Source organism: Galeopterus variegatus, unplaced genomic scaffold (assembly GCF_000696425.1).
Source record: "Galeopterus variegatus unplaced genomic scaffold, G_variegatus-3.0.2 Scaffold190, whole genome shotgun sequence".
In the NCBI taxonomy this organism is placed as follows: domain Eukaryota; kingdom Metazoa; phylum Chordata; class Mammalia; order Dermoptera; family Cynocephalidae; genus Galeopterus; species Galeopterus variegatus.
Window position 1 is genome coordinate 764,485 of NW_007726301.1, and position 10,233 is coordinate 774,717.

The window sequence follows — 10,233 nt, forward strand, 5'->3', positions numbered from 1 at the left end:
TTCTAAAGATCCACCACTTTTAAAAATAAATTATCTTGAAGCTTGATGCCCTAAAAGAAATATAATATTCTGTGGTACTTATAGGGCTAATTTTTGGATTTTTCTTGCAACACTTTTGAATGTCTTCTTTATTTCAATTACATTTTCTTGTTGATTCTGACCATTTATAGCTTACCTCTTTTTTCTGGCATTAATAATGAAATGTTTATTCCCTGTGGTGGTGCTGAACAGATTCAGCTAAATAACTCAATACCTCAAAACTAATTTTAACCAGTGGATCTAATAACCTTTTCCATCAAGACTTTGAGCAGACTTGTAATAAATAGCAAAAAAGAGATTTGTGATACTTCTTAGTTTTGCACTTGATTTGGAAATAACTCAATACCTCAAAACTAATTTTAACCAGTGGATCTAATAACCTTTTCCATCAAGACTTTGAGTAGACTTGTAATAAATAGCAAAAAAGAGATTTGTGATACTTCTTAGTTTTGCACTTGATTTGGTAAAAAGATGATCTAAGTAATCCCAAAAGGAGTAAAGGAGTCTTGTTGTTTGAATGCCATGAAGTCACCTATATAATTAATTATTGGCTAAAAGCTGTTTTTAAATAGTCTGCGTATTACCACCTATGCACTGACATTTTTAAACATCTAAGAAGTCATGTATGTGTGTGTGTGTATATATCTATAATTCATATTTCAAAACAAAAGTTTTCACAGCTCAAGTAAATGAGAGTGTCAGTAATATTTTTCTTTATTATGGCTGTTTCACCACATAGAAAGAAGAACTCCTTTTGAAAGATGTATTTTTAAATGTCTTTCAAAGAAGTTTGGATTTGGGCTCCTTGCGGTGCCCAGGAAGTGAAATGAACCATAAATGAGACACATCAAAAGTAACTTACAAAGAACTTTTTTAATATTAAAATGATGAATCAGAGCTCAAATTAACAAGTAAAGGAGTCCGCCTATAATGAAAATCTTTTTCCAACATAACACTTCATTATAAAGGAAGTTTTTCTATAATAGAAGCAAGTGTAATTACATTTTTATATATAATTAGGACATTATTATCATTTCACCATATCAAAGTTCATTATAAGACATCTCCGATACATTTTTCATAGAGCAAAAATAAAAAGAGAACAGGAGTCCTTCAATTAGACTCATATAAGGACATCCACAGAGACTGAGAGAAACTGATCAAACAACTTACTTAGCTCAAAAGGGACCAGGTAGAACCCACGTTGCTTTTATGACACAGAAGTTGTGTTTTTTTGTATCTCGTATAATTTCTAATTACAGTTTTCATTCGATTCTGTTCAACCATAAGAAATTTAAGGTGCAGCATTCTTAGTGGGAAACCAACTTTTGCCAACATTTGAAGCAGCTGTACCACAAATCCTCATTGTTTACTTGGCTTAGAATAATTCTTATTGTGCCTGTCACTAACACCTGTCAAACAGGAGGGAATCTACCTACTGCTCTGTTCACCGGTTATAAAAATAACTGAGGTTCCCTTCTTCCCCCTCTCTCAGCACCTTTTAACATCTTTGGAAGATAATTAAAGTAGCTTCTTTAAAAACAAAAGTTACATGTTTTAAAACAGATTATGTAACAGAAATATCTAGTGGAACATGAAAAATTAGTCACATATCAGGATTTGTAAGAGTTTGTGCAAATACATTTTGACTTGTAGAAATTAGCATATTAACATTTTCAAAGTTAATTAAAACAAAATGCATTTTTTAATGCATTATTTTACAGTGAATGTTGCTTTTGGAGCAGATGCAATGATGAGGAGAACATGACTCTGTGAATTGACTTTTAGTGTTCCAACCTCCGAATTTCATTTTGGCTTGTTGAAGACCCCTCACTGAGCAGTGCACCTGTGAATTAGTCATGTATGTTCAGCTTGGTTTTAAGATCGTCAGCCTCTGCTCTACCTGCAGGAAGTGTGGGTGAGTGCCAGAGAAAGATTTTTCTGACCCGAATAATTCAAATGCTGGAAAGTCAGCACTTGGAGCTGAGCTGTAGAGAGCCTCCACCTTGTACAGACAGTGAAACTGAGACCCATAAAACACCTTTGTGGGGCCTGGAACACGGTCCCTGACTCGATGGTGAGGGATCTTTCTGTTCGACCCATTTCAACAGCATTTGTCCTGTTTCTGTACAATTCCCACAGTTCCAGAAAATTTTTTCATATTAAATCATTATTCCTATTGCACTAAGTAGCTTATCCTTACCTTAAAGGTATTTTTTACGTATGTGGCGGTGTGTGTGTGTGTGTGTGTGTGTGTGTTTTGTGATATGCCATCTCAAACTCCCCCAATTTGTTTTTGAATTGCAGTTTGGTGTGAATTAATATTTGTAAACAAATAAAATACATGTAGGCTATCTCCAAAGCTACTGATTTAGAAGGTACTTCAAGATTTCCAGGTTTGTAATATTAGGTGCTAATAATTATTATAAAAATATCATTATTCATTGGATTTGCTGATTAATAGAATTGAAATAAATAGAAAATTTATATATGGCATTTTTACCTGGACTCTATGGATTCTTTGGGTTTTTGACTCTTTTTAGATGCATATTATTTCTCGTAATATCCCCATAGATTGCATATCAAAATGTTAGGGAAGACTGTAAAGAGCCAGGTCTTTTATGGCAGAAATGGATTTGAAATAATGTTTTTATTACTTAGATCAAACTGCACTGCTTCTTAAAATAAGTAGTAACCCATGGATGTCAAAATTGTGATTAACTTGTTTGACCATTCACTTGTGTAGTTGTAAGGATAGTTCTTTATAGACAGGGTAAATCCTGTTAAAAATTAACTCGTCTCCCTGCTTCCTTCAACTGAATTTAGTAGTCAGTAACTTCTTACTGCATCCACGTTCCTGCCTGTGATCAAAGTTGTTTATGATGGTATCATCGCTGTGCTATGGCTTAAATCTTCATCGGAAATAGCAGCCAGTATTTCTGCACTCCTTTTGAATGGTCATGAGATCTGTTTGCAAATAGAATTTTCTATGAGAAATTAATGCTTAGAGCCACTTTTTCATTTTCTATCTTACTAAAATATTAAATATGAAAATGATAGTAAAATTAAGAGGATATTCTCTATTAGTGATTCTTAAAGAAAAAAGAAAAAAATCTGTTAAAATGCCTTCTCATTCCTTGTCTTCTAATTTTAAAAACTCTAAATTAGCCTAGCAATGTATCACATTTCCCCTCAATTAACCTAAAAAAAATAATCTTTCAGGTATATTATTTAAACATTATAAGTTAAAAGTACGCAAACGATCCCTTTTTCTTTCTAACTAGAATAAAATCCATAGTCTTTTTAAAACAATCAACAGGATGAGTTAATCAATTAAGGGATTAATTTTATTAAATTTTTATTATATGATCAAACCATGTAACTACTGTTTTATCTCACATTTAATAAATGTTTTGACAAAAAACGGGCAAGTTTATATTGTGGACAATGCTGTCATCCAGCTTGTGTTTGCGTGCCTGGCAGTTGAAGTTCTGAGACCATTTCAGATGAAATCAGCGTGTTGGTGGGTTGCCTCTGTACAAACTCATGTGTGTTCGGTTGTGATTGGTTTTGCTTGCTCTGATTTTTAAAAATATATGTGCTGTTTGTACATTCACATACATGTCTTTATATGTGTTTCTTCATTTGACTGTAGACCCTTTGAGGGGAAAATGTCTATTTACCATTTTATTTATACTTTTTCACAGTGCCTGTTAAAAAAGTCTGCCCACCACAGGTCTTCAGTAAATTATTGAATTGTTTTCTAACTTTTGATCACTACTACGTTATGGGGTTTTTTGTTTGTTTTGTTTTAGTTCTGTGGTACTGCTGTCTTCCATATAAGCTGAAAACTTCTTCCTTTTATGAACATATAAGTGCTAGTGGGGAAAACTAGGACTAAAGGACTACAATTTATTGTCAGGCCCCCATGCATTTGTGATAAATATATTCTAAGGTTTCAGATGACTTCCTAAGGAAATGTCAAGTGTGTGCTCCTTATTTACAGAAGAAGCATCTCTTCACAAATCAAAGAAAGTACAGCTTTTTCCACGTTGCTTTCGAAATACAGTGCTGGTGAAGCACCCCTTTTAGCCTATCAACGGACTGATCAGACGTTCAGAATCTGAAGTTATGCAAATTCATATTTAATTATGTTGGCCAATTATTTTTCTGCACTCACTGAAGGGGGAGGATGGTGACATAGAAGAGAATTCCCAGACCACATAAACTATTGCTATCCCTCCTAGCGATCACTCCCATACTATCTACATATTCTTGTACCCTTTTTTAAAAATGAAACTTTCATCTGTGAAAAGAATAGCATTAAAATAAAGTGTAACCAAAGGAAGCTGTGTTTGCAACTGAGCAATATGCTGGAAGTGCTTGAATTTTAGAAATGCATTTTTTTCCTTTCTAGAATGAAACATTCTTGATCTCATTATGTTTGCAACAAAAAGCTCTAGACATGTATTTAAAACCTTGACTCCAAATTGGACAGATTTATTACACTTGGAAATAGAAACTCTGCTCTTTAACCTTTAATTCCTTAAGGTTAATATTAACTATTATTTTTCACCAAAAATGTATGTATTATATTTGCATTTCATTCTAAGTGGTGGCTTTAACTGGGATAACATTTAAGGTGAAATTAAAAGGGGCTTGTGCAACAGATAATCGGGGAATATCTCAATGCAATATGCTATTTTCTTAGGCAGGAAAATAGAAATTATATGAATGATAAATTTAAGGATCTGAATCTATTCTCTTTTGTTTCTGGAGCTAGGTAAGGGGCAATTTATACAAGGATGAAATAATGTTGTTTTAAGGTTTCATTTGTGGTTTCATGCTTGTTAACATAGAGTAAATCCTATTATAATTCTCCAAGTGAAACTCTAACCTCACATTTCTATTCAAAAAACTTAGGCAGACAGTGGTGAACTATGATTCACAGGAGTAGAACTAATTGTTTAACTATATAACTATACTTAAAATTTTTTTTTTCTTTCATGTGAGCTGCTCTTTAAAAGCTCTCTCCCGGCTCTCTATGCCAGGTTGCATGTATTTTTCACTCATCAAATCGTCAGTCTGTGCCTGCATGCATGCTTTCATTCAGACAGATGCTTAATTTAAGGACTGACCACAATGTTAACAATAGTTGCTTTCGTGGAGCTCCCAGACTGGCAGTAAAGCTCACAAGAAGAGCACAAATCTGAAGTTGATGCTTTCACTATTTCAAAAACAGCATTTGCTCATTTTTCCCTAGTTTTTCCTCCTCCAGGAGTGTTCTTTGCCCAGGAGATTTAACCTGGGGTTGAAACACCAGGAGGCAACAGTGGTCCTGGTAGATAGAACCTCTCCTTCCTGGGAAGATGCAGCCCCAGCTCCGAAGCTGAGATGTTGTATCTCCAGGGCAGCTTGGACAGCTGTCATGGCCAGCTCATCTCTTGTCTTTTCTGACCTCTTCTGACCTCATTTCATCCATAAGTGATGTCTGACGTTTCATTCAGTGGATGATGCTACTGCTCTGATAATGTAATTATTAGGGTCCTGCATCCGACCAGTTGGCCAGATGAGCATGGAAAGCAATCTCTCCCAGACATCCTCAACGCCTGACAGATGGCTGTGTCAATCGTGTTTAAGGACAACTGTGCGCTTGTTCCCTTTTAGGCCCCTTTAAAACTGTACCAGCCAAGTTGAGTGTGAGAAAGGAGGTCCAAACAGCAAGGCTAAAAGGAAGCCTGAAAACCACAGAAGTAAGAGGAAGACAGTGAAAAAGGACACTATGCAGGCTAGGGCATAGGTAGATTTGGGGCACTGTCCAGGAAACTGGTCTCAGCAGTACTCTTCTCCATTCACTCTGGTTTTTTTAATCTTAAAATCTAGGGCCCTATTCTCCTACTTAGCAGTTACATGTGATTTTTAAAAAAGGCCCCCTCAAGTTGAACACACCTCCTAGATTTCAGTCACCATTTACTCCTCAGCAGGTCATACTTGTGCAAGGTAGTGCCTGCTCAACCGTCCTTGTCAGCCAAGTTTACCTACTGTTTTTTCAGTAATATCAGCAGAGGCAATGGCTCAATTCTCTTGCAGCATCAAGAGCTCACCACCTCCAAAAAGCACAAGGCCTAGACAGTCATTCTCTGAAGGAAATCTGCCATGTAGCCACATATGCATGCTGTGTGTGTCACTTGGGAGGCAAAAATATCAGCATGAGAGGCCACTACCTGAAAACATATACTTAGCCTTATTTCTAGAAGGGTGGACACTCGTTTCCAAATAGCACGAGAGGGCAGCTTTGTTGCTGTTTACAATAAACTGGTTACTTCTCCTCTCTCAAAATAAAATAAAGTGATTTGCAACTATTTTAAGCAAATGCAATGCTTTTTAAAAACAACGAGTGGGGAGTTTTTGCATTCCAGTTTTGCCACTCATTTGGATTTGTTCATTTGGTCAAACATTACGAAGTATGTGCTGTTGTCACTGCTGTATTGAGGTGCTGGGAGAGGTGGCACGGGGGATAAGACATGGTCTGTCTCTCTTCACAGAGCTCACAATGAGAGGGAAGAATGACCTTTCTTTCATGTATCTTATAAGACCTTATGAACCAAGTTCCTTTCACTGAGAAAGAACCCTGGGATTCTCAGCAGGTTACCTCAGAACTGCCCACTGCAGATTAGAGAGTACCAAAGGGGTTGGCGAATGAGGTCCCATTAGCAAAAGTTTTTTGTTGAAGTTCAATTCTGCTAATATACAGTTATTCAGTTTCTCTTGAATCGGCCTCTTTTCTTCAGCTGGCTACTGTCGTCCCAGTCTGAAGAACTGCACACGTCCTAAAAAGTCTCCTTGTACCAGTCTGTTCTAGAGGGGCTGATGTCCTTTCCATACAGCTATCAGAGAACGGTAAAAAGGACATTCGAACGTCAACCTTCCCCTTTGCTGGAAGCTTCCAGTTGGCTTCCTGTTACTTGTAGAGTAAATTCTAAATGCTTTTAAGTTGTCTTCCTATTACCTGTGGGGAAAATTCTAAATGCCTTCGCTTAGCATGTGATTCAATGTAGAATGTGCTCCATGCCCGCTTTCTTCACTGCCTCTCGCTGTACCCCTGCTCCCACCCCACATGCAGCCTAAGCTCTGGCCACGCCAACACTCTCACCATTCGCTGGTGCCACGCCCCATCCATGACTTCGGGCCTCTGCATCCCCTTTGTGTAGCATGGAAGCCTCTCCTCACACATTAATGATGCAGCCCCCAGATGCAGTCTTGACACAGTTGGCCTGGAAGGCAGTGTTTTCCCTCCTTGAGATCCACTGCACTCTGTCTTTCCTCCCAAAGAGATATTACAGGTTTCTGTTTACAGATGTCCTTTCCATTCGACTCTGAGTTCCTTGAGGGAAGGGGTTGTGTCGCACCCATCCTCATATCCTGGGGACCTAGCAAAATCCCTGGCATGGAACTGGCATGCTCATAAATGCTTCTTGGATGGACAGATACATGAAAGGCTAGTTGATGGGCCGGCCCGGTGGCGCACTGGATAGTGCGCCGCTTGGGAAGCACGGCAGCGCTCCCGCCCGAGGGTTCGGATCCCACATACAGACCAGTTCCCGCTCACTGGCTGAGCGAGGCACGGGAGCAGCACCAAGGGTTGCAATCCAGTTGCCGGTCCCCGGTCTGGTACGGGGGCGACACTGAGGGTTGTGATCCGTTGCTGGACACGGAAAAAGACAAAAAAAAAAGAAAGGCTAGTTGATTGTGCCTGCTCCAAGGCCTTATGTCATCAGTGCCCCCTTTATTCGTTGATTTAAAGAGCATGATGATTGAGGCATTCCATGGATGTTTCTAGAGGGAGAATGTGATCACCTCTGGGATACACTACATTCAATATCTGGAAGAAGTGGCTGCTGACACTTTGAATGTAGCCACAAACAGTGAAAGACAGTACTCAGCAAATAGCTGCTTCAGCACGAACCTTTGTCCCTATTTCTCACAGCTCCCCCATGGTTAGCAGTTCGGGCAGGTCCTGCTGTACAGAGCCACTGGCAGGCTTTATTTTCCCCATTATTATTTTCCTTGGGCTGTGAAGAAGTATAGCAATTCTGTTTGGGTGATTGTTTCTCTGTGATGCCAAGATGTTTTAGAACAATGTTATGATGCCTGGTCGCACCTACTACCACTGAGACAAGCCCAGAAGTTAAATTATGAAGCAAAAGTAAGCTTTGAAGAAATTTTTATTTAATCTGTATTCCCCTGTTTCATCTGCACATCCATCCAGCACAATCTGCATCATTATTAGCCACATCAACTTGCTAAAAAAAAAAAGAGTAAAAAGTAAGACATCTGTGTTATAACATTAATATATTCAAAGGTTTTTGCTTTCATCTTGCAGGCATTAACAGTGTGTAAATGCAATGTAAGTGCAACTTACAACAGCACTAAGTTAGCAAAAGAGAAATGTACATAGGAGCATAAAAAAGAAGGGGGGCTTACAAAAAATAAAAAAAGAAGAAAAAGAGAGGGTAAGTTTGTGTGGAGGGGACAACCAGGTTGGGAATTATGTAAAAAGCAGTTTTATCCATAAATAGAGTGGTTTGCCTATTGCTCTTATAGAGTTTTATTTCTAATTGCTAGCACTATTTCTAAGGCACCGAGGCAACCCTCTAGCAGTGTGCTGAAGGTGTGTTTGTGCTGCTATGCCCTCTGGCTTGGCTGCCAGCCTATTCCCTTAGATCAGAGCCAGAAGGCAGACTGTTTTCGAATACCGATCACCTCACCCGGACCTAATCCTTTGAGTTCTCTTTGGCATCTATTCCTTCTGCCAGTTTCCTCTTCTGTTCCTCTCTTTTCTTCTGAAGTTGACAACAAAGACATCCTCAGGGCCCTCCTTGATGTAAGACCACTCTTGATGTTATTACAGTGTGGTTTTTTTTTTGTACCCTAAAGTTGTGCTACTTTTATATTCAGCTAGCACAATATTTGCACACCAGAAGATAAAGAAAATGTGAATATGTTATACAGAGTGATAGTTTCTTTTTAATTTGTACCCCTCAGTGTTTTTTGATGTAAACCTTTTCCTTCCCTGTCACTCACCTCCATACCTGATCAAGAACCTGAAGGTCTCTCTTTATAGATGATGTTACTTCTATACCTTAAATTGGCCTGACCTGCCACTTTTAATTTTAAAAATATGGCTATACAGGATATGAATGAATATGGAATTTCTATGAAGCACAAAACTTTTGAACGGTTCCTGTCCTCTGTGATAGTGAGTTTTAAAAGGGAAATCTCCAAAGAGCTAATTAGTAGACAAGTGGAGCTGAGCCTGAACAAAGCTGAAAAGATAGCAGATAACTAAAAGGACCTGGCCAGAGCTGACAAAAATCAAAGCCCTGACAGAGAGCTGGCAGTAACCTTGGGCTGCTAACTGACAGGGACAATATAAAAAAAAAAAAAACCCTCTGAACCGGGCGGAGAGTGACAGCCCCACTACAAGCTCCCCGAAGAGCACAATGCCTCCACCAAAAGGAAGAGGTGATCTTCCAGCAGGCAAAACCAGAAGCTTTTGCTGGCCCACCCCAACTCCAAAAGATGTGCACTGGCTCTGATCACCACTCATGGAAGGGAGAGAGAGAAAGAGAGAGGGAGAGGAGGCCCAGGAGCTTTGAAAAGTTCCAGTCTGGTGGTTAACTTGAGAGTGCAAAATATCTTCCTGGAGTGGTGGGAAGGACGTGAGGCAGCCCAGGGAGGAGGGGGCCAGGCTGCTTGCTGTTGGTGGCTCGAGCATAGGAGCCAGTGAAGAAAAGCTTAGGAGAGCCGGGGTGGAAAAGCTCCTGCCAGCTGGGACTTATAGAGCCTACAAGCAACAACAGATGGTTGAATAGGACAGGAATGGCATTTGAAGAAACTTGAGGCAGGCAAGGAAGGGGGGAGTCGAAGAAAGGAATTACTACTGCAAGGGCAGTAGTAATTTTCCTTTTTAGAAAAATACTGTAATTTGCAAGGAGCAAATTATTCGTGTGGAGCAGAGAGTTGCATTTTCAAACTACTAGGAGAGAGAAAACACAAAGATAATAATAAGAGAAAAACTCTTTAATTCACCATGAAGCAAGAAGTTCTGGTAGGTTTATATTATTAGGCATTAATAAGCCCTATTCTAAAATCCCAAAGGTGTAAAGGTCATGAGAGGTAAGAAAAGATACT